The sequence below is a fragment of the Thermobia domestica genome, chromosome 1 (assembly GCF_964235325.1).
Source record: "Thermobia domestica chromosome 1, izTheDome1.hap1.1, whole genome shotgun sequence".
NCBI lineage: Eukaryota > Metazoa > Arthropoda > Insecta > Zygentoma > Lepismatidae > Thermobia > Thermobia domestica.
In genome coordinates this window covers 160,126,488-160,150,744 of record NC_137454.1, presented here as the reverse complement: position 1 = coordinate 160,150,744, position 24,257 = coordinate 160,126,488, and the positions used below count along the sequence as shown (strand labels likewise).

Below are 24,257 nucleotides of genomic sequence, written 5' to 3'. Positions count from 1 at the left end.
TATATATATATATATATATATATATATATATATATATATATATATATATATATATATATATATGTATATATATTGGGTGATTCAATAAGAACGTACCAGGCCTATATCGCAGCTAATACTGCACATAGAGCCTTCAAACAAACAAAAAAAAGCATTACCAAATCGTGTGTGTAGAATGCAATAAAAATAGTAGCGACATCACTGGCGTATCGTGAATATCTCCAACGGGGTCATTTGCAAAATTTGACATAGAAACAGGGGTTGGTTGTGCCTCCATTGAAACAAGCGCACAATGGGAGAAACGTCGAGAGGAAACACCTTGGCATATTTCTTCCTCGTTGGCAGCAACACTGTCGCATTACTAGGTGAAAGTCACATGGTGCGAGGGTGTTTCCTCTCGACGTTTCCCCCATTGTGCGCTTGTTTCAATGGACGGACAAACAACCCCTGTTTCCATGTCAAATTTTTCAGATGATCCCCGTTGGAGGTATTCACGAGACGCTACTGGTCTCGCTACTATTTTTACTGCATTCTACACATACGATTTGGTAATGCAATTTTTTGTTTGAAGGCTCTACGTGCAGTATTAGCTGCGATATAAGCCTGGTACGTTGTTATTGAATCACCCAGTGTATATATATATATATATATATATATATATATATATATATATATATATATATATATATATATATATATATATATATTTCTACAGGGTGGCCCAAAAGTAGGTATACACCCCTGAATTGATCAAGTATAACATTCTAGCTTATATGATTATTTGCTTCGGCTGTTTCGAGCTTAAGATTTAAGTAAAAACACATTAAGAACGAATAATAAAGAAACTAAGTCTACCTGAAAGATAACAATAAAAAAAATATATAAAAAGCAATAAGTTGAACAGTACCGGACTGTATACCTACTTTTTCGCCACCCTGTATAAAGTGTTATCGAGATTTGTAAAAATTCGAAATCTGAGCGACAGACATCGCAAGGTACAGTAGCTGGGTCTAAAGCTAGCATTGTTCGAAAGAATGTATACAAATATTTTATATATATTCTGTATATAATAATTTTTATAGTAGAAGTTCGAAAATAAATGAATCTTTTAGTTTAACACCTAATGGTTATGCCCTTTAATCTAAAAAAGATTAATAAAATTGAATGATTGCAATGTTATTTTTTTATGCTTTCTCATCGAGAATCGAATACGAGGATCACATGCAGACGAGCTAGTCACTAGACCAGTGGAGAAGGTTAGCAGAAGTTCGAAACTAATGTGCAAATAAGGTTTTCCGTAGATTACAATATTAACAATCCTTCTAACTCCTGTATTCTTTAATATCTGATATCAGATTTCGTATTTTTACTAATCATCTAGAAATACTATATAGATCCGCTGTTTTGTGAGATTTTACGTGTGACATCTCGCAGTACTTCAGATGCTGAACTTTCTTGCCTACGATGCATCTTAAACTTTTTTTTTTTTTTTTTTTTTACATATTGCAACGTTTGTTGTACTTAATAGTATTGATAATAATTAGCTATTCATACTAGAAATAAAAGTATATTTCCAATTTTCAAATTTTACGAGTGTTAACGTTATAGAGATACAGTATGAGAGAAAACATGGATGCCTCGTCAATTAGTAGTCTTCGCGAATCAGTGGTTAATATCGTGGCTTCATAAGAAAAAAGTTCCTGGTTCGAAACCCATCTACGAAAGCTTTGAATTATTTTAATTCTTCAATCTCCAAATATTAAGATTTTTCTCTCCCTGCTCGAAAAAGAGTTCTCCACTTTCATTCGACAACTACTGGTGCGATGTTCGCAGTTCGACTAAGGAACTTTGATTCCTATGCTTCACAAAAATAACATTTTTCCTCAGAATATACATAATGTCCGATCATTTGTTTCTCCAATTCTAACTTTTAACATATTTGAGTGTATCTTATTCTTTTCCCATATTTGAATCTCCCTTCCTTCTCTTTTTGTCTCTCTTCGTGTCGTCCGCCACAAACTTTGATTAGTCACATACGTTTAGTAACTTTAGATCGTTTCTTCTTGAGTTACGTATATTCTCCAGGTAATACTTACAGTATTTTTGAGAACAAATCTGCTTTGTTCTAAAACAGCTTCTTAAACGTGAAGAATTCTTACATTTAGTTAACGTGTAGAACTGATGAATATATTCTAGCGCTCGATTCAAAAATCTCTCCAGGCTAATTTCTCTCTGAACAGAAGGAGTATATTACCTCACAGCAGCAATGAGTTGACAAAGAATGCTTTAGACATGCAAGGGGAGCGGGAGGAAATGAAATCCAACTAACAACTTGAGGGTGTAAGTTGGGTTGCCTATGCACCTGCAAAACAATGTTTCGTACCAATTTCAAGTCAGTTTTCAGTGGCATCATCTCAACCGTTGTAGACCTTACTGAAATAAATAAAGAATTCATGTACCCAGCTGTTGTATTCCCATTTCTTTCCGGGGATTTGGAAAATGTTAGATGTTTGGTCAATATTTGATCGATATGGAGTCAGTAAATCCGTATTTATAATCTTCTATGGTTTCATCTACGTATGAAGTCAATCTTTCTAATCAAATTCTTGAAATAATAATAATAATAATAATAATAATAATAATAATAATAATAATAATAATATAGTTTTTAATAACATTTTATTTTGATAATGCAGAATAGCCTTTAAATTGAAAATATGGCTTATTAAAAGTTTTTTCTTTTTGAAGTAATTTTTCTTAAATAACTACAATAGGAAAGCTTAGAAAATTCTTGAAGAAAATATTTGCAAGAGATACGGAGTCCGTGAGAACTCGGTTTTTCTGTATTATTATTATTATTATTATTATTATTATTATTATTATTATTATTATTATTATTATTATTATTATTATTATTATTATTATTATTATTATTATTATTTATAATAGCTAAAAGTCAGAGACATATGTGGTTTTCTACTTGGAAGAAGCTGATAGTTTACATGCGTTATTTCAAATATTTAATGCATTATTATTAGTATTCAGCAATTATTCTTGAGTCATTATTCTATTATTTATATTAATTCATTATTCTGCATGGACGCTACGCCCCTGATGTTACTTTTTGATGAAGACTGAGATTGTCCTGGCAACTAGCGTTTCTTGCTTTATATTCTGCATACACTTATTTTTTTTATTATTAGTTAAGATTTGTATATGAGTTAGGAAATGTTACACGAACATTTGGTAGGCGTCCTCGATGGTATGATGGTAGTATTGCTCACGAGACAACAAAAACTAGACGAGAAATACATCTGTAAATTCGAGATGAGATGAGAAACATGATAATTCTGATCTCGTTTTCGAAACGAGCAATTGCAAGAATTTTGCTGGCAACACTAGTTCACTCAAGTCTTAGATTTCTTAACACTATTCTAGTGTAACGTAATTCATAATATATAAAAAAAACTATAAATTAATAAAGTAGTTGCAGGAATACAATAAATAGTGTTTATTAACATTTAAAGATATGTAAGTCATTAGACAATACTCCAATAACAGATATGATTTAAATGTTCTTATATAATTTCCTACGACGACTTGCGACGCGGAAGTATCTGATGAAACTTCTAGACAAAATTAAGAAAAAATATCAAGGCTTAAATTTACCAAACGAGACGAGACGAGACAAAATCTTTTCGATAATCGACACGGGATAAAAAAGGACTTCGAGAATCAAGACATGACTAAACTTCTACAAAATTTACGAGATGAGAAAACCGTATTTCTCGTCTCGTCTCGTCTCGTCTCGTCTCCTGGGCAACACTGTACACGGGTATCCACACCATAGTCATCCTAACGGAGTATGTAGGATCTTTCCACATGGTTCTAAGAACTTAAATTACAGTGCATTACTTGTTAATCGACGACCACGGGACCGGATTCTGGTCAGATAACAAAAAGTCGGTTAAAAAGCGAAAATCACTATTTCATAGTTGCTAAATTGTATAGATAACATGTCTATAACTGTTATAAAAGGCTTATATAGTATTATACGAGGGTCGTTCCGAAAGTAATGCCTCTTTTTCATGGAAACTAATGGAAGTACTTAAATAATTACAACATAGTTAAACAGAACAATATTTCAGCTACAGACTGCCATTTTTCCATATAGTTCCCACCATTCGTTGTGTACTTTTACCAACGATGAACCATAGCCTGCATCCCGCGCTTATAAAAATCGGCATTCCATGGATTATCTTTTGGATTCTGGCTCGTAGTGATGACATTACCTCTCATTTCCAGTGACGATGCTATCCAGAAAATTGTCACGTTCAGCTTCGTATTAGTCCAGCAGGTCCCTACAAATTTCCATTCGCTGAGTTTTGTGATCTTCTGTAAGCATCTGCGGCACCCATCTCGCACAGACTTAGATACAAGATATTCCAGCATTTTTTCCAAGGTATTACAGCCGACAGTCAAGTTTTGTACACAATTCTCTGGACGTTATCCGGCGATCAGCACGGATGAGTTGATCAAGACGCTCTTCATTGTGAGGGATGACAGCTAGACATGGTCGACCGGGCCTTGGCTTATCATGAATATCCTTTTCACCACATTGAAAATGCCGTGCCCATTGCCTCACATTGCTCACGTCTATTGTATCGTCTCCATAAACCTTTAGCAAGCGTCGATGGTAGGCGAGATTCCTTCAGCAGCGAGGAATTCAATCACACATCGTTGTTTTATACGCACGTTTTATCAGGCTCCACGACTTTTTCTCTTTGAGATTTTTCGGTTAGTGGAGATCGAATTTCTTCTCTGCAGGTGAAAATAAAAAAGTATTATTTTTATCGAAAACTTATCTAAGGATTTTTGTTTATATTTCATAAATTAACATTTAAAAAACATCCTAGCATCCTATTAATATATTTATGCGTCTATAAGGCGTTTCTCTGGAAAAAATTGACAAGAGGTATTTCATTCTTTGGGTGTGGGTTTGGACAATTTTCTTAATAAATAAAAAAAAATAACAAGTAAGTAAATTTCAGATAATTTTGGTCATATTTCATAAATAAATATTTCAGTAACAACCGTACAACGTGGCATAAGTAATTTTTCTCTTTATATTTTCTTGAGTTAGGGATGAGTCTTATTCAGACGAGGTTATCTGAAAACGCCTATTATAATTTTCTTCATATTTCATAAATACCCTAATAGTAACTGAATCTTAACATGGATTACTTTAAAAGGTGGGAGCGAAAATGTGGCCATAATTTTTAGAAATGTAGCCATAAGTGTGGAACCTACCACGTAATTCTTTGTTCCAGAAGGCCAACAGATATTTGATTGTTCCATTCAACTCCTGTAATTTGTACTAATTACTAGCCCTTTAGTAGTTTCTGCTGCAGCAGCATCAATTGAGAAACTCCCGTAACTTTAGAACACTCTAGTAGTAGTCAAGCCGTCCATAAAGGAGGCAATCCCAACAAATGTCAGGAGAGGGAGACGTGAAAAAATATCCATATTTTCTATATTCAATTGTGATTTTTGTTTTGAAGTTTGAAACGTTCCCAGGGCCAATTCTGTCAGAAAGACTTTTCCACAGAAGCTGTTTAAATTTTTAAATTTAAAATAATTGAAAGATAAATATAAAAAGATTTAAAATTTTTTTACTATCGACATCAATTTTACAACAAACATCGATAAATAATCGATAAACGATATTAAAATTTTAAAAAATTATCCCTGAGATTAGACTAAATTTACAGAAAATAGTTTCGTGGGAAGGGAACTCGTGCACTCAGGACAAACTTTGTGAGCACGTCCCTGTTCACCAGTATCTCTAACATTAACAATAAGTCAATATATTTAACATCTTTGAAATGTTCCCAAGCGATAAATTAAATCCTTCCATTTTTAGAAATTAAATTAAAGAAAATAGATTTAAAAACATATATAAATTCAATAACTTTTCAAAAACACTCTTGCGTAACGAGAATGAGTCCAATCTATTGACAATACAAAAGTTTAGATAATTTTTGTAGATAATTTTAGATAAAAGTTTAGATAGTTTTGAAGTGCTACTTAGATCTGTTCATAAAAGGAACGGAGTAGCCAACAGTGCTGATGACTGCTTAGCTTTATCTATATGTTTTAAATGTGATGTGGGTTTGAAATTGATGTGCTGTGTTTTACTTTAATTAATCCAGTTAATATTGAGTGACCACAGCGTAAAAGTTCTTGTTTTCGTGAAAATTAGGCCTACAAATTATATGCTTGATTGCTTGTGCAGGTTTACCTAGTTTTGAGGAGTCCTCAGAAATTTTGCCTGGAGGCCCATGAAATATATGGGCAAGTTTGATTTTGATATGCTTAATAGGCATATGAAATATTCCCTGTAAAGGTTTTTGGTTTCCCGAATTATAGGGTTTCAAATTTAAGGGTTGGACTTAATAAGTGTTCGCAAGAAAATGTAGTTAAGTGTCCGCAGATGAAGTCACTCAATCTTCATCAAACTTAGAATAATGTAGATCTTTAGTTTCTGAATTATGGACTATCGAAAATTGGGCTTTGACTTATCGCTATGTACGTTACAAGAAAAAATGTAAACTTCCTTTGATGAACTCATCAAATCTTCATCAAATTTAGCATAATGGTGAACGTGGGACTGCTTAATATGCATATAAAACACCTTTCTGTGTTTATTTTTAATTTCCGAGTCATGGAATACATCGCTGAAAATAAATCAGTGTTCGGATATTTTTAAAGAAACGACTTTATTTAACATATTTTAACATATCATTATTTAACATGCTTAAATATGTTCTAAAGTGTTCTATTAGTGAACAAAAAAATGTCTATGCGCAATAGTGGTTAACGTCAACTATCCTAAGAGTGTTCAAAATGTACCTCAATTTCTGACGTGTTCAATGCGCATTCGACTCGTGCGCATCAGTATAAAATGACTATACGGACAGAAATGACTTATAAATGTGTTAAGTGTCCTAACACTATTTTAAAATTATTTCTGTGCCTGTACACTCACCAATAACAACACGCAACATATCTGCCAAACTCCCCTTTCATTTTCATTCCCCGCTGTCATTTCTTCCAGTATCCTTTACTTCTTGCTTCATATATAACTATGTTATGAATCTTAGATCCTTACATAATAACCCAACCTTCTTTAGAATTCGCATCAACAACTCCCAGTCAACTTTGTTAGAAGTCTTTTCTAGATCAGTAAATACAATAAACACTTTTTTTCTATTTTTCTACAAATCTTCGCCGATTATTCGTATGAAGCCAACTGGATCTACTGCCTTTACCTCTCCTAAACTCTTACTGTTCTTGCTTAACTTCATCATGTGTTCTTCGATGCAACTTGAGAGCACATGTAAAAGAAATTAAAGTAATACTGAATACATCATTTTAATATTATAGGAGTAAAGTAAATGACAGAGTCTCTCATCCATTTGGGATAGCCCAACGACTTGGGAAGGGGGAGAGCTAAAGCTTCATACTGCTGTAACTTCAGCATTTGATGATCAGTACGACGCTCCGATCACGTAAACTCCCAAGATTACTCACTTTAGAGAGACCTATCAGTCGCAGGTAAAACGAGAAAAATATCCCATCCCACCGAACACGAGCTGTCCGGTTTGAAGATATATGACTTACCGACCACTAACCTCTACTCTAATATTGTAGAGGTGGTGTTTCTTAAGGTGGGCCGCGGTGGCTCAGTGGTAGAGCGTTAACGTTGGGTGCATGGGGTCTTTGGTTCGATCCCAGCTCGTGTCAACTGAGCTTTGTGGCGGACAAACACCCTGTGCGTGGTTTTCTCGTGGTTCTCCCGTTTCCTTCCACTTTCTTCACTCCACCATTTCATTCATTTAGCCTAGCCGGCATAACCGTGGGATTTACAACTTAAGGATTTCATTGCATTTCATTTTTTGCTTCTTTGGATTTCTCATAAAATATTTAGTACTTGGTTGATTTGGAGACAATCTAGCTCATAAACTATGCATATATTGAGCACAGATACTATTTTTACTCCTTGCTATTCATTAATTTACAAGGGAAGAATAGATTGATACTCAGAAAGTATAAAAGTGAATGTTAGTGGAATTAGAATATCTTTTCTTGGATCAACAGATGAATCAAATTTCACCTAGTACATGAAAAAGAAAATGTTGCCGCAATAGGCTAAGTAAGAGGCCTCATCACTGCGAAATTAAAATACCGCTAATTTTACAGTAATTATGTGATATCTTCAAATAGAAAAAAAGATAATCGAAAAGTGGAACAAGACCTCCCTAGACAATATTATTTTGCGTGAGATACTGTTATCAAGACTCACTTATCTGCTTTCGATTTCCAGCCATTTAGAAAATCGGCATTTATTTTCGCGTTTCTAAATAACTGCAAACGCAAAGATACTCGATGACTCGTGATAACGCTACCTCATGCAAAATAACGTCGTCTAGAGAGGTCTTGATCCACTTTTCGATTATCGTTTATCTATTTGAAGATATCACCTAATTACTGTAAAATTAGCGGTATTTTAATTTCGCAGTGATAGGGACTCTTAAGATTTCAATAGTTTTTTAAGTACATATTCTTCTAGGTTATTTGACATTCATCTAAACGTATGTAAAACAGAATACCTAACCTAATTTTTATCCATTTATTATGAAAAATGGAAAACAAACATAATTATTAAGAAATAAATGAAGATAAAGCGTCTAGTTCACTTTTTGTTTGATTCATGACATAAATATAAATTTGGACATTTAAGCTTTTTCTTTCACATTCTTAGATGAATACAAACTAGAGATTATATATACATATATAACTCTCTGAGCTTCTGTTAACTGGAAAAGAGATGGTGCTATTAGACCATAAAAGAAAAAAGAGACAATATTTTTGGATAGGGTAACCGTAATTTGTTATACACTGTATTTGTTATGCATTACTTATCGATGATTGAGTAAGTTTAAGCAATAACCAAGCGTAGTAATATAGGAACAACGTTTTGAAGACGTCTTATTGGACATTACACTAACAAGTCAGACGAAGAAGTACAATTTTCAGTTCTGAAGATTCTGGAAAGATGAATCGATGTAAACAACAGACACTTAAGACTATGATTGTTTTTTTTTCAGTTAAGGTATTTCAACAGACTCCTGTTATTACTTGTACTTTATTATTATTATTATTTTTTTTTTTTTACTTAATTTCATAGGAGGTAATATAAACTTTCCTGTTTGTTGAAAACATTTTTGATTATTATTTAATACATGCCTATCTATCTCTACTCTCAGAGCGCTTAAACATTCCCAAACATAACTCTTTATCAAGCAGAGGGACACTAAGTTGAATAGATAAACTTTTCTATTTTTTCAGGGTTTCCATGATATAAAATCATTACATTGTTCATTAATGTATTAATATTTATTTTATTGAGTTTCACGCTGCATAGTTATGCTGAAATATTAGAAGTGGAGAAAATAATTGGAAGATTTAAAACGTTACTAACTAAAACTCTGTATAAAAAATAATTTAAGAATATAAAAAAAACAAAAACTTAAGACCCTACTATACATTCGGAGTCAGTACCATTGAGTAATTTTAAAAGTATTATTATTTTTGATGGTGGAAGATGTCAGGAGAATCATGAGGGAGGGTTAAATCATAGACGATGAGGGGAATGGACCCTAGGGAAAGTTGGGAAATAAACCGCAAGGGATTCCTTGTTTGATCTCAGGACATATGGATAACATTGTGTCCATAGGTTTTCCGGGATTACTCCCTTTCCTTGCACATTCTCATTCCACCAAGTATTTCATAATTATTAACTTTAACTGATCATTCTTTAGCCACCAGAACGTAATCGTGGGATGTAGAACTACAGACTTCATTTCTTTAAATTTAAAGAAAATGTTGTTAATACACTACAATAAGAAGTGAACCTAAAGAATGTGTTTATGGGGAGAGATGTAACACCTCTACTCAAGATTCATTAGACAACTCGGGTTTCTAAGATATTTCACATTGGAGCTTTGGAAAATGAAAAATAAACAAACGCTACGTTTTTACATTTAATCAGAATCAAGTTGATATTAATCAGAGTTAATTTATGTAATCGATTTGGTACTGACGTATAAAAGTGTTATTCGTCAACCTTATTACTACTTCAACAAAAGCATATTACGCGTATATTTGATGAACCGTTTCATTTCGTTAATACACTGTCAAACGTAAAACGCAAATCCACATGTTTGTCGGGATTTATTAGAACCATTTAAGATTATTTTTGTAATATTAAGACACAGGACTATAAAAATAAACTGTAATCGGTAGTTAAACCCAAATTAGAAACTTCCGTTTTATTCATCAAATATCTAGCATAGGAATTGAAAAAAAGAAGATTGCGGAATCGTTAATACAGACTCGACAAATGAACGTTTTCTTTTCAAAAATCCTCACTATTAAAATTGCTCTCTGCAAGATAAATTGTTTTTTGGAGAACCTTAAAGTACAGACGTTTATAATATCACCACAGGTGATGAAACATGTATCTACAGCTATCGACAAAGCAGCAGTCGACAGTATGTGTTTTCAAAATGAAACTCAATCTTCGAAAGTTAAACGAACACGGAGCCCGGGTAAAGTTATAGTGGCATCTTTTTTTCTCTAAGACCGGCCATATAGCAAGTATACAGTTAGATAATAGCAGAGTAGTAATTTACTTATTGACTTTCGAGTGTCTTTGAAGCTTGTAGATCTGCCCATCGGAAGTCTCAACTGTTCCACTTTCATTTTAATCACAACAATGCACGGTCAAACATAACAGCGAAAACTTTAAAATTTCTACAGAAATGCGGAGTCCGTATTCTACAGTATCCTGCTTATTCTCCACATTTAGCTCTGTATGAGTTTGCCTCCTTCCAAAAACTAAATAAAAAGCTTCGAGGACGCCGCTTTCTAAACAAGTGAAGAGACTATCGCAGAGTAATAATGAAATTTCTGATATTCCAATAAAACGAATTTTTAAAAATATTTGCCTAGAGGTTTAAAAGAATGCAAAACTGTATTCATGCTTATGGGTACTATTTTGAGAAATTGTAAAAAAAAAATTTCAAAAACAAATCGAGTTTCAAAGAATATCTAAAAAAAAAAAAAACTTTAAACATGCCTCTCATATAATAATCATATACCCACGAGGAAGTTTGCGGGCACCATTGAATTAACAACATATTATAGTAATAATTTCATAAAAAGTAAACTTAAGTAAGGCAATTACAATCTGACAAATTGAACAACAAAGTTAAAATGATATTTACATTATAATTTCTCCTGCCGTATGGTTTTTAATTTAACATAATATTGGCAACTTTCATTATTTAATTAAAATATGGGCAGAATTATGTATAACGAATCGCGTTGACTTTCCTAAATATGTGCAATTATAATTCTCTCTTCATGACATTATCGCCAAATTTGCTCCCATGCTACTGTACTGGCATTGTTGAAATTTGACGAGAACTATTAAAATAAGAGGATAATTATTGTCTTTTGGACATGAAATTTTATCAAAGCTCTTTATTTTTACGTTTCTTTATATAGAGATAGACTATATTAATTATTAAGTGTTACTGCATTCTAGTTCGTAAGAGCGGAAAATGAGATTTTCATTTATGATAGTTTGCGTTGAAATATTAACACTGCGTTGGTCGCGCCCTCCACCTTTACGTGAGTGGTCGCGCGTTCTACTATTGTAGAACATCAGTATTTTTCTATAGCGATATGATTTTTAGCGATATTCGGTCTTGGATATGTTAGTTATAGTATTATACACGTTTTAAAATAATCTAAAATTATTTTGCTTGATTAATGCAAGAACATTGGCAGAAATAAACATTTGGTATATCGTATTTAATATATGACAATGTTGAACTGAAAATCGAGCAAGTGTTTCGGTATGTGTTTATATAACAGCATAAATCTTTTTTATTATACATCGTACAGGTAGAATATGATGTACTCTTTTTGACTGACTGCCTATTCCAAGCAATCGTCACACACGATTTTCTGCTGGTGTGGGCACACAAATCTCTGACATTTTCCAAAAGTTCTTACTTGTTGCGAGAATGGTAAAAAAAGGACGCATTTTCTAAACCCAGAATCTCCGTCTTGTGGTAATGGAACACCTTCATTGAAGCCAATCAGAAGTCCTCCTCTACGTCGAAGCTCGTTTGGCAAGGATTCCACGGCTAAACGTTGGCTTATTGCTGGTTTTATAAACCTAGATCAAAACCTAGATCATGGGGGAAATTCTTTCGTCTGACACTATCATTATTCTTATTTGCTCTAAATATAGCATTAACACCAGCTACGTTTTTCCTCAATTCATCATCAATTAGGCATAAAAAAGATTCCTTGTGGGCCAAGCCTATGAAAAGCTGGTATTATATTGAAATTGCGAGTTCGTGGGTTTCTTGGCATTATGTGATCTACATACCAGCGAGAAGGTTCTATGTTCTTCTCTCTACCGATATAAAACGCACCAGTATCGAGAGAAGGTGGTGCAGCAAGATCCATGACTTCAATACTGGCTTGTACTGGTATGTTTTCTTATTCTTTTTCTTCCTGTATATTGCTCGTTCATCTTCGGTATCACTGCACTCAACTTTTTCTTCATCAAAATCTTCCTCGAGCTCCTACATGCCTTCAATCAAATTCACTTTCACAGTCACTTTCTGCCTCTACTAACTAAAGACGCACTTGTTCTCTGTCATACACTGACATTTCATATATTACAAACACGTATTCCACAAAAATAACGTGAAAATGTAAAACCAATTAAATCGCTAATACGAAACAAACTTGTACGCCAATAGTCGCGCGATCTACAATAGTAGAACACTTATGAAATCATGGAACAAATCTGAGCAGGTGCTAGAACAAGCACTGAAAATTGACTCGAATGTACAAAAGGCTTTCGGAGAAAGGTACATAACCGCTTAAGGTCGAGCGTGTTGCCAATTGCTCAGGATTCTAAAAATAAAACACCTGTTCTACAATAGTAGAACGCGCGACCACTGCAGTGTTAAAATTCATAAAATATTATTTTCCATATTACAATCATTAAAGTTGTGATTATGTCAAACATGGAAATAATAGATCTTCCACTTATCAATGGAAATAATAGAATGAAGATGATATACTATTATTGATACTACGCATTGTAGAACCGACTGAAAACTAAACAAAAAAAATTGCAATGTAGGGTGGGTGTTACCTTCTTCTTAATTGACGGAGAAATGGATGTAATGAGTTTGTTTTATATATATATATATATATATATATATATATATATATATATATATATATATATATATATATATATATATATATATATATATATATATATATATGTGTGTGTGTGTGTGTGTGTATGTGTATGTATGTTTGCTATTATATCAATATATTTTCATGCCGGCTTCACTAGTCAAATAAGCTATTCAAAAGAGAAGATTTTAAGTATAAAATATTTGAAAATAATGATAATTCCTTAATTATTAATTATAATTATTTGTTTGTTTGAAAGATAGAAAAGAGTGAATTTGTATAACTTAAATTCAAATTATCCTGTAGGTTACGGAGATTCGTATGTTTCTAGAGTATTTTGGGTTGCTTGCCAAAATGGTTGGAATTACCATTTTTACATTCGAGTGACGAAAGGAGAGAAGAAAGTATAGTGGTCGTGAAAAGAAATTGAATTCGAGATTTCAACGGATTTATAGCCTTTCACGTTTATAGCCTCAACATACCAAAAAAAGTTATTTTTCAATATCTGTCCGTCTGTTCGTTTTGATGTACATACGTCTAGAAGCCATATTGTTCAAGGTATCGAAACCAAATTTTAAACTTAAGGTTTTAATGTGATCCTCTAAGAAGAGATTTTGAATATTCTTCCTACCCATAAAAATAAGGGTAATTTACTTCAGGGTAAAATGAAAAAATGCTATTTTCTCAAAACTGCTCAACGATTTGGTTAATATTTCATCTATCAATTTTCCAAAAAAACAACTCCATCATCTAGTGAAAAACAACACAAAAAATAATGTAACAAAAGCGCTAAAGTAGATAATAATAATAATAATAATAATAATAATAATAATAATAATAATAATAATAATAATAATAATAATAATAATAATAATAATAATAATAATAATAGAGTGCTTGAAAGCGGAAAATAATTCCTTACTATTATCCATAATTTTTTTAAGTCGTGCCAAATCAAAGAAACTATTAACATAAAATTTCCATTAAAAATTTTTATATTAAGCATTAATTTATTCGGTTTGGCACGACTTTAATTTTTTTTATAAACTAATGAATTATATTTTGCTTCTAATCGCTTTATTATTATTTTCTATTTTTTTATCGTTTTTATTATTTTCTGCTGTTTAGCGCTTTTCTTCAGGTCGGTTATATTATTTTAAAGTTTTTTTTATCTGTAATTGTTGATGAATTTAAGATGGGAAGCAGACATATACTAAACTTCTTTTAAATTAGGTAAAATATAAGTGAGTTGTCATGGAACAAACAGACGAAACACATAAATGTTGGTTGAGTCGAATGGTAGAAGTTCGCTGCTCTCGATTTAATTACTTGTATTCTATACATTAATTTTAGCTTCTCTCATATATCTGTTACGTCATACTGTTTGAGAATCGATTTTATACAATCCCTGATTTTAAACTTCCAATCTATGTTATGTATAAGTTTAGAAAGTCTCATGGATTTGTTCAGTGGCGTAACTAGTTTTTCTGCTCCCTGGATCGATCGATCATCGATTTACTCATACCCGCCCCCTGTCCCATGCATACATAATACAACGATATACAAAGTTGTTTTTATTAAGAAACCTAAAGTTTTTACTTATCTTTTTCCTAAGTTATCACTACATACTTAATATGAATTATGTTCATAGGAAATTAAATTAAAAATGGTTTACTGTACTTAATCTAAACTGCTACTTTTATACTTTACAGGTAGATTAATATCATTGCTTATTACTCTTTATCTAAGTCGGGAGTACAGGACAGTTTTATAAGTGTCAACTAAGTTTCAAACAGGCCCAACTTTCGTTTTATTCCCGGGTGGGGGTGGAACCCGAGAGGGGGCACAGCACACTGATTGCAATGACTCATTATGCAAAACTTTCACTAGGCAGCTAACTAGACAAACATTGTCCGGGTATCGCCCGGGATCCAGAAAGGGGGCGCGGGGCTCGCGCGCCCCTCCACAAGGAGTAAAATATATAAATTAGTTCCTAATGAAGCGCTTGTTCAAAGGCTGTGGAAAAAACAGTTTCAAAATTTCTCTCAAAAGGAAAATTTTGAGTGCGTTCTCCACTCATTGCAGTTTATGTATGCGTTTCCAGTTCATAGTAATCCTGGATTCTCTCGAGTTGAACAACATGGCTTTCCTCAATGTCGCTCCAGAAGGGAGGCGATAAATACGTATTATGAAGCATTGCAGTCTACATTTTTAGTTAGCGAATCAAATATCGAAAAATATCTCAAGCTTACTTTTCAGACCTGCGCCCCCCTCAAAAATTCCTGGATCCGCCCCCGGTTCTGACTGTTGCCAATTAACTGCTATTAGTCATTGCACACCTTTTGAAATGTTTTCAAATGCTCTTTGCACAAGGAATAGTTTTCCGTATTCTTTTTTCTCCCTTTAGCGCCTTTTACTATGCGTAGGGATGCACGCGAGACGAGACAAGACGAGAAATGGAAAAGTCTCGTCTCGTCTCGCAGCCTCAAATGTTTGTCTCTTCTCGTCTCGCGTCTCGTCTCGTCTCGCAATCAAATTCCAGCACAACTTTTCTTTTAAATTGGAGCGGAGGGGGGACAAATTCGGGTACCATGTTGAACTCTAGGTTCCGTCTCCTTAGGATGTTATGAACATTCATCCCATGGAAAGCAATGGCAAACCACCATGGATTCACCTTGCCAAGGGACTTTTAGGTCAAATACCTGCCTTCGGACAGAATATCACGTCTTCATTCATTAACAGCCATAGAATAACACATTGCAAAATTTTGACCCAGAATATATGCGAGACCATGCGAGAAAGTCTCGTCTCGCATAAAATTTTGAGTCTCATCTCGCGTCTCGCGCGAGACTTTCTCGCATGGTCTCGCATATATTCTGGGTCAAAATTTTGCAATATGTTATTCTATGGCTGTTAATGAATGATGTGATATTCTGTCCGAAGGCAGGTATTTGACCTAAAAGTCCCTTGGCAAGGTGAATCCATGGTGGTTTGCCATTGCTTTCCATGGGATGAATGTTCATAACATCCTAAGGAGACGGAACCTAGAGTTCAACATGGTACCCGAATTTGTGTCCCCTCCGCTCCAATTTAAAAGAAAAGTTGTGCTGGAATTTGATTGCTGGACCATTAATTTTCGTCAAATTAATAGCATAATTTACAGCAAAACCAGCATAAATTGTTGCTGGATCCAACATTGTTTTCCAGCTTACGAGGGAACCTATCCAATTGTAACTCTGACTTCGAGTCGAAACTATGGCCGTTGGATACCTTGTCCCTAAAGAGCATAACACGAAAAGGGATACATCCTCGATCGCAACCGTTGCGGAGATACAAGCGTGAAAAGTTAGAAATTGAGCTCCATACTGTACATTACAAAGTCAGATTCCAGGTCAGATTTTTCGGAAACAGTCGGGTAAGGAAACTCAGTGAATACATATCAAATTTGTGTGGGGAGAACAGCACCTTTTGAATGAAAAATGTGTGTCCCCGGGGCACTCGCGGGGTCCAACTCAAAATTTGCAAATGGAACCGGGGTTCAAGTAGCATACTGTATGAAAGCTATTGTTAAATAAAAGAAGATAGAACAAGTCTCAATTCTCTACGATAACCTGTGCAAACAGGCAACTGATCAAAATGTCAATACAACCTACATTAGAAAATCTATAGCCCGCTTCTAAATCTGTTAAGTTGCGACAATAACAAAAGAGAAAAACACTTTTAAAAGTGCAAGGTAAAGCAAAAGTAAGGTAAGGTATTGAAGTAAAGCAAATTGCTGCAGAATCTCTCACAGAGTCGCACAACGGACCTTATCCAAGTATAAGTGTGACTTCGAATTACCAATGGACCATTGGATTTCGTGTCCTAGAAGAGAAAAGATAGATTGTCAATCGCAACCGTCGTGGAGGGTGAGAAGGTTAAAAGGCAACGGTATATGCTTCGCTCATCGGGACCGCAAATTCACAGATTGCACTGTGAAATTTCTATCAGGGGACTTGCTGAACAAGAAACATGATGGTAAAGACGAAAAGAAGTGACGTTGAAACCGTGAGGCAACTTGGAGAGGAGTGGGGTTGGAGAAAACTGGAATAATGGTGCAGAAATAAAATATATCGGAGGTTGCTTTTGGGAGAGAAACTCTGCAGCAATTTGCTTTACTTCAATACCTTGCACTTTTAAACGTGTTTTTATGTTATTGTCACAACTTAACGGATTTAGAAGCGTGGCCATAGATTTTCTGATTGACATTTTGGGGGCTGTGGTGATTCGGTGGAAGAGCGTTCACCTTTAGTGCTTGGGGTCCTGGGTTCGATCCTAGCCCCCGCCAAGTGAACTTTGTGGTGGACAAACACCGTGTGCGTGGGTTTCGTCGGGGTTCTCCCGTTTCCTCCCACTTCCTTCATTCCACCATTTCATTCATTACTCATCATCACCGTCTTCCTTAGCCTAACCGGCATAATCGTGGGACGTAAAGCTCAAAGGTTTCATTTCATTTCATTTTTTGTATTGACATTTTGACCAGTTGTCCGTTTGCACAGGGTTATCGTAGAGAATTGAGATTTGTTCTATCTATTTTATTTAACAATAGCTTTCATACAATATGCTACTTGACCCCTGGTTCCATTTGCAAATTTTGAGTTGGACCCCGCCTGGGACCCTGCAAGTGCCCCGGAGACACATTGTTTTCATTCAAAAGGTGCTGGGCTCCCCACACAAATTTGATATGTATTCGCTGAGTTTCTTACCCGACCGTTTCCGAAAAATCTGAATCGGAATCCGACTTTGTAATGTATAGTATGGAGCTCAATTTCTAAATTTTCACGCTTGTATCCCCGCAACGGTTGAGATCGAGGATGTATCCCTTTTCGTGTTATGCTCTTTTGGGACAAGATATCCAACGGCCATAGTCTCGACTCGAAGTCAGAGTTACAATTGGATAGGTTCCCTCGTTAGAGGTCTCCAGCAATATTTGGCTCTTCTAGAATATCGTCGCCACTATCTACATTTACACGTTTTGGTCGTTTCCTTGAAGGGTGATTTTCCATTATAAAGATGATTTTATACCACCGAAAGCGCTTGTAGACAACAAAAGAACTCTTCACAACACAATACGACCCAATTATTTCGGTTCGTTCGCGCTTGTAGCAATGTTGCATTATCGCATTTCATCAACTTTCGCTTTCAACTTATATATTGTTGCCAGATCTAGAAAATAAAATTACTCACAGATATAGAGCCATTCCTACCATCTCCCACCAAACCTATAGGGCCATCCTACCAAACAAGTGTTTGAATTAAACTTCCGAACTAGAGGAGGATGTTTTTGATAAATATATAGAAAGAAAATACTTATTCCATGTAAAAATATCATGTTATTTCTGCGAGAAGGGCCGGGGATAAACTTTGACGAGAGGGAATTTCCCCGTTATCCCCCAACATTAATCGCTAGTAGTAATGTGAAAAAGACAGAAACAACAGAAATATCACATTTCGCAGCAATAGAGAGTCTTATTCGCTTTTCAGTTCATAAACAGAAGTTCATGTATTCGTGTATGTGTTTGTGTTGCAAAATAAAGTCCTAAATCGATGCTGTAATAAATTTTCAATTTACAAAGCTTTTCTTTTTTAGAAACTAAAGAAGGCTTTAATTCTGAAAATCAACCTTGAATAATAATAAATCTCATAAAATGTCTATTGCCCCAATCACTTTTTTGTTCCTGGAGGCATTAACGCTCAACTTAGAAAACTCAATAAATGTAAAATCATTAAATATACAATTAAATGTAATTCATAAATGTTGCGAGACTGCGAGAAGCGTCTAGCGTCTCGTCTCGCGTGGTTTAGTCTCGTCTCGCATCTCACATAAAATTTTCAGTCTCGCGTTTCGCGTGCATCCCTAACTGTGCGCCCTGAAGCAACTGCTCTACTCACTCCATTGTAGTTACGCTACTGGGTTTGTTGACAAGTACCAGGAAAAAAGAGATTAATAGACAAGAACGGATTTTTTAATATGGCTTTCGTATGCCCAAAGTTGATTTCCACCTCCATCCTTTGCCTAAATTGAAACCGAAAGTAGTATATTTAACTATTTCCGGTTTCAACATTGATCCCTCATAGAGCAAAAAACGTATGAGCGAAAAAATGTTTTTTTTTTTTTTCGTTACGGTATATGGATTCAACATCTGAAGAATATACAATATTTCCAAGCCTCTTTTATCCCCCTATTGAAACCAGAAATAATAGGTCTATGACTTCTGGTTTGAATATTGTAGTCTTGTAGTTTAGAAGTCGAATGTAGTTTCGGAATGTAAAACTAAATGCACTTCTTTGTACCAACCCCAACCAAAAAGAATCTGGTTACTATTGTAAATAATAAGAAACTAGTATTTAGGAAGTTGAGGCTGACATTTACGTGAACAATTTATACTATTACTTTTCATTGGAGTTGATTTACGATCATAAAGAAAAAACCTACCCCACATTACCATCTTTCTCTAGGATATTTTGCTATGGGGCGTATGAGGCGGGTGTATGGCGCCTTAATTCTCAGAACGCTTCAGCCTGCGATCCAACAGCAGTGGTGCCCGAACGAATGTGATCGACGCTCAGAATCCGGAACTCACACTCACTGGAATGCGTTTGACAAATCATGTTATGAGTGTAAGGTCGAGTAAGCGCGAGTTCCAAATTATGTTATGAGTGTGAGGTCGAGTGAGCGTGATGTTGAAAGGGAGCTCTGAGCGTGATGTCGAAAAGATATTGTGAGCGTGAGGTCGAGTGAGCGTGAAGTCGAAATGGCCATGAAATGTTATGTCATGAACGTGAGTTTGAGTGAAGTTAATCCAAAGTGCGCACATTTGTCTAACGGTATTCTAACGCAGCTAACATAGTTCAATTGATACTTGATTCAGCTCTAGTTACCACTACGAAGTTTCCCCAAAATTCCAATATGCCACTGTCATAAGAAATTCGCAGTACAACTCCTGAAAATATTAAATTAAAATATATATAAAGTTAAAGAGTTCATAATAAATGTATTCATAAGTTCATAATTATATCTCATTAATCAAAGTGTATACTATTCCCAGGGGCGATTGAAGAAAATTTTCCAGGGGGAGCATCTCGATGGTTGCTATATTAAGTCTGATATTTCTGGTTTGCTATATTACGTATACATTTTTGTAAGCCAGGGGCACCGGGTCCCACCCTGCCCCCACCTTCGGGTGCTCATGACTGTTTCCCTTGCTAATTTTCTGTAATTATTATAATGAAAAGCTTGATGGGTTATGATTTAGTATCAGTTTCACTTTAGCAGGTGACGAGTTACTGAGCCAGTTGTTCTACGCCACCAATGATATATTTTTAACGCCATAAAAATACTCTTTTAATTGATTTTCTTGAAAATGATTCATGAGGATTTACTCTCGCGCATATAATTTTGTAAAACTCAATTAGATCAATTAGGTTATGCTTCATCTTTGTACTTTTAAAGGAACTTGGTTCACCGAAACTATTTCATACATTCACCCTATTTGTCTGTGTGCCCGACCGTCTGGAAGGCTCAAACTTCAAGAACTACTTGATCGATCACCATCAATGTTGGTCAAGATGTAGAGCAGCGTTTCCCAACCTTTTTCAACTTGCGGCACACTACAGGTGTAACTTGAATTCTTGTGGCACACTCATATAGATATTATTATTATTATTATTATTATTATTATTATTTGTAAATATAAAATACAGTGGTATTTTTTCTCTGTGATTACTGATCTCCTCACAGAGAAGAAAGCTCGATCACTGGTTTTTCCCCGTGATAAATCATTATGCATATTTTCCACTCTAATTTAAAACTTGACAACAATTGCAATGAAACATAGGACTCAGGTTTCTAAAAATACAATTCCTTTTTCGAAAACGTATTCTACCTTTCACAAAGAAGGAAGATCACTAAATAATGAACGAACAAACAAATCTCTTTTACTTTTAAAACACAAATGTAGGTAATTTGTATGCACGTTTGCTTTGTCGAAAGGATTGAATGATATTTTAAAATTTCAAGTTATGAAATTATCTGCAACAATAAAGAAGCAATGATGGTCATAACAATGATAACAAATACTCTTCTCAACATTAAAAATGTACAGAAAAGTAAGTCAGCATGAAACTTAAAATTGTAAATTCATAGTAGAGATTCATAGTAATGTGAAATACAAATATACATTTTTCCCTATGTCTTGTAATTTGATTACTATAGAATTAATAATTTTGTTTCAATTTCCTCGCGGCACACCAGCGGCCCACTCGCGGCACACCAGTGTGCCGCGGCACACCGGTTGGGAAACGCTGATGTAGAGGGTTAAAATTTAGAAATCGAGTACGTTGATGCAGGTAACAAACTCACTGGAAATACCAGAAATCAACGATTTCCGGCTTTTAACTTGAACACTACAAGAGCAAAAATCGATATATAATCGATAGCGACAAGCGGTTTCCAACAATCGATTTAGAGTCCCAAAAATACACACAAAAATACATTTCATCTCCATACTTAACTATCCAGTAAAAGCCAAAAGTGCTTAAAATCTACCATTTTCGGTTTCAATATTGAGAAGATATCACAGTATATAAACCATTCTTCTTCATGAGATACATGTAACATTTTTACTTTTTTCCAGTATAGCTACTCTAGTACTATTCAAGTGTTCCTTCGTGGCTAAGCGGTTAGCGTACACGCCTATGACGTGGAAGACCCGGGTTCAATTCCCGGTGGTAGCTCATGTGGTTCGAATTCCACGTTAATCAGTAGGTCCCGTCTCATATAGCCTCTCTGCTGAAGGGGAAGTTAAACCCAAAATCAACTCAACTCAACTCTAGTACTATTCAACTGACGTATTATAGCATTGAAACGTAGGTTTTTAATGTCTAAAATAAATATTCATATTTTATAACTTCAAACGTACTGACGTACTAACTCATACACACAAGACATTCATTAGGTAAGTTCATTAGTTCATTAGGTAAGTTTTGTTCCTTTACTTTAAAGCAATTAAAGTTTTTTTTTAACGATGTGACTTCCCTCAGAAGCCTTCCCTACGTGAATTAAACTTAAAGCAGTTACTCACTCCGCAATTTCCTGACGATGCTGGATCAACCCCAAAAACTACGTGTGGTTACCAGGAATCAAAACCAGGACCTCACTTACTTAACGCATACACATTAACTATTTGCCTTCACAGAAGCACATTACTGTAATTGATATGTATTGAAATTTTGGCTCAAAAAATTAAGAGACTGGAGGTTAATACCAAGAGTATTACATACTTAAACGGGTTAGAACTCTTTTTTTTATAATGTAGATGGATGAACTGTTTTTGTTTTTCTCAGTGTACAGAGAGGTTTCTTGGTTTGATTTGATTTTAGTTTAGTTTAGCAGCGAGGCTATACGAGGTGTGAACCTACAGCTTAACGTGGAATTCGAACCACATGAACTCCCTCCGGGAATCGAACCCGGGACTCCCACGCAAAGGCGCTTACGATAACCACTTAGCCACTAGGGAGTTCAAGAGGCCTCTTTAACATTATAAATTACAATTTCAGAAATTCCAATAAAAATATTCTATTAATTTGATTATGAGGATGTAGATGCTTTGCGTAACAGGCATGCCTACATAGAATTAAATGGAAAAGAATGCTTATGCACTGTTTATACCGCGCTAACAATACATTTGTTACTTCTTTTACTCACGCTGTTAATTATTTGAACAGCACTATTGAAATACCGTTAGTGATAAAGTTCTAAGTATCTTACCTTACTGATGAGATATGTGACTTCTGTTGATGTTCTGTTGAAGTTGTTGATATCGCTGCCGAAGCTTCCCAAAACGTGGATTTGAAGTCTGCCGCGCCTCCCTTTTTATAGTTCTATCTCTACCGTGACGACAAAAATGTTACCCTTTTTTTTTATCCCAACCCCCCTCCGCCCTCTTGTAACGTAGCATCTTCAAGTTGCTCCTACACGTTCCCGCTTTTCTGGATTCAGCAAATAAGCAAGTTGCTGGCCCTGAAGTGAGGATAAAATTGACTCCGTATTCAACCCACACAAAATCCACCAAACGAAAAATGGCGAAACTTTTTTTTTTTTTTCATTTTTCAGTTTGTCGTATGCCAATGTACAAGTGAATAATTGTAAGTGATAGTTTGACTTATTTTCTCGTGTAAAGTTGGTTGTTCTGATTTCAGGGGGAGAGAAAGTAATGGAAAAAGTATTAGTTCATTTGTAAAGTCAGATTTATTACTTATATACTTTAGAAGCTTCAGCAGTAATGAGCAGGAATAACTCATTCATTCATTCATTCTTTTCTTTTCTTTTTTTTCTTTTTTCAGAAACGGAAGACTATATAAAATTTACAATTCTCAAGAGACGCGACGTCCAGCATTTTGTATGCCATTTCTGTTTTGTTGTTCCTTATTACATACAGCGCAGCATTTTACAGCAAAACTTACGAATTTAAATTTATGATTGTCTTCTACCTTAGTAAAAATAAAAAATCTACAGTATGATACGTGAAGAAGGAATTTCGAAATTTATCTTTCATTATGTGAGTAAAGTTAATATGTTGTTTCCGCATATTTCTTCCTGGTTAGAGATTATTGTCACATATATGAGAAAATAGATACTGAAATGGAAGAAAAATATGTGATAACCATGATAATATGACCACAACTTTGTTTCGTGATTAGTTTATGCATTTTTAGTGAGGTATTCTTTCATCCACGTAATTTTTCGTAAACAGCTGATCTCTAGTAATTACCATTCAAATTTACAAAAATTTAATTTCAAACAAATTAGCCAATTTAATTTCAAACAAACAATGAGGCCTTGTGTAGCCAATTAGGGG

The 24,257-nt window shown here is 34.6% G+C and overlaps 1 protein-coding gene across 1 annotated transcript in view; it reads right to left on the bottom strand.

Annotated features, from left to right (window-relative positions):
* Positions 1 to 23,283, bottom strand: part of Akh (Adipokinetic hormone) — a 49,990-nt gene extending 26,707 nt beyond the window's left edge. The window contains exon 1 of the mRNA XM_081734225.1: positions 23,168 to 23,283. The gene's annotated coding sequence lies outside the window, so the exon portion shown is untranslated. The remainder of the gene's footprint in view (positions 1 to 23,167) is intronic.
* Between the last annotated feature and the right edge of the window lie 974 nt (positions 23,284 to 24,257).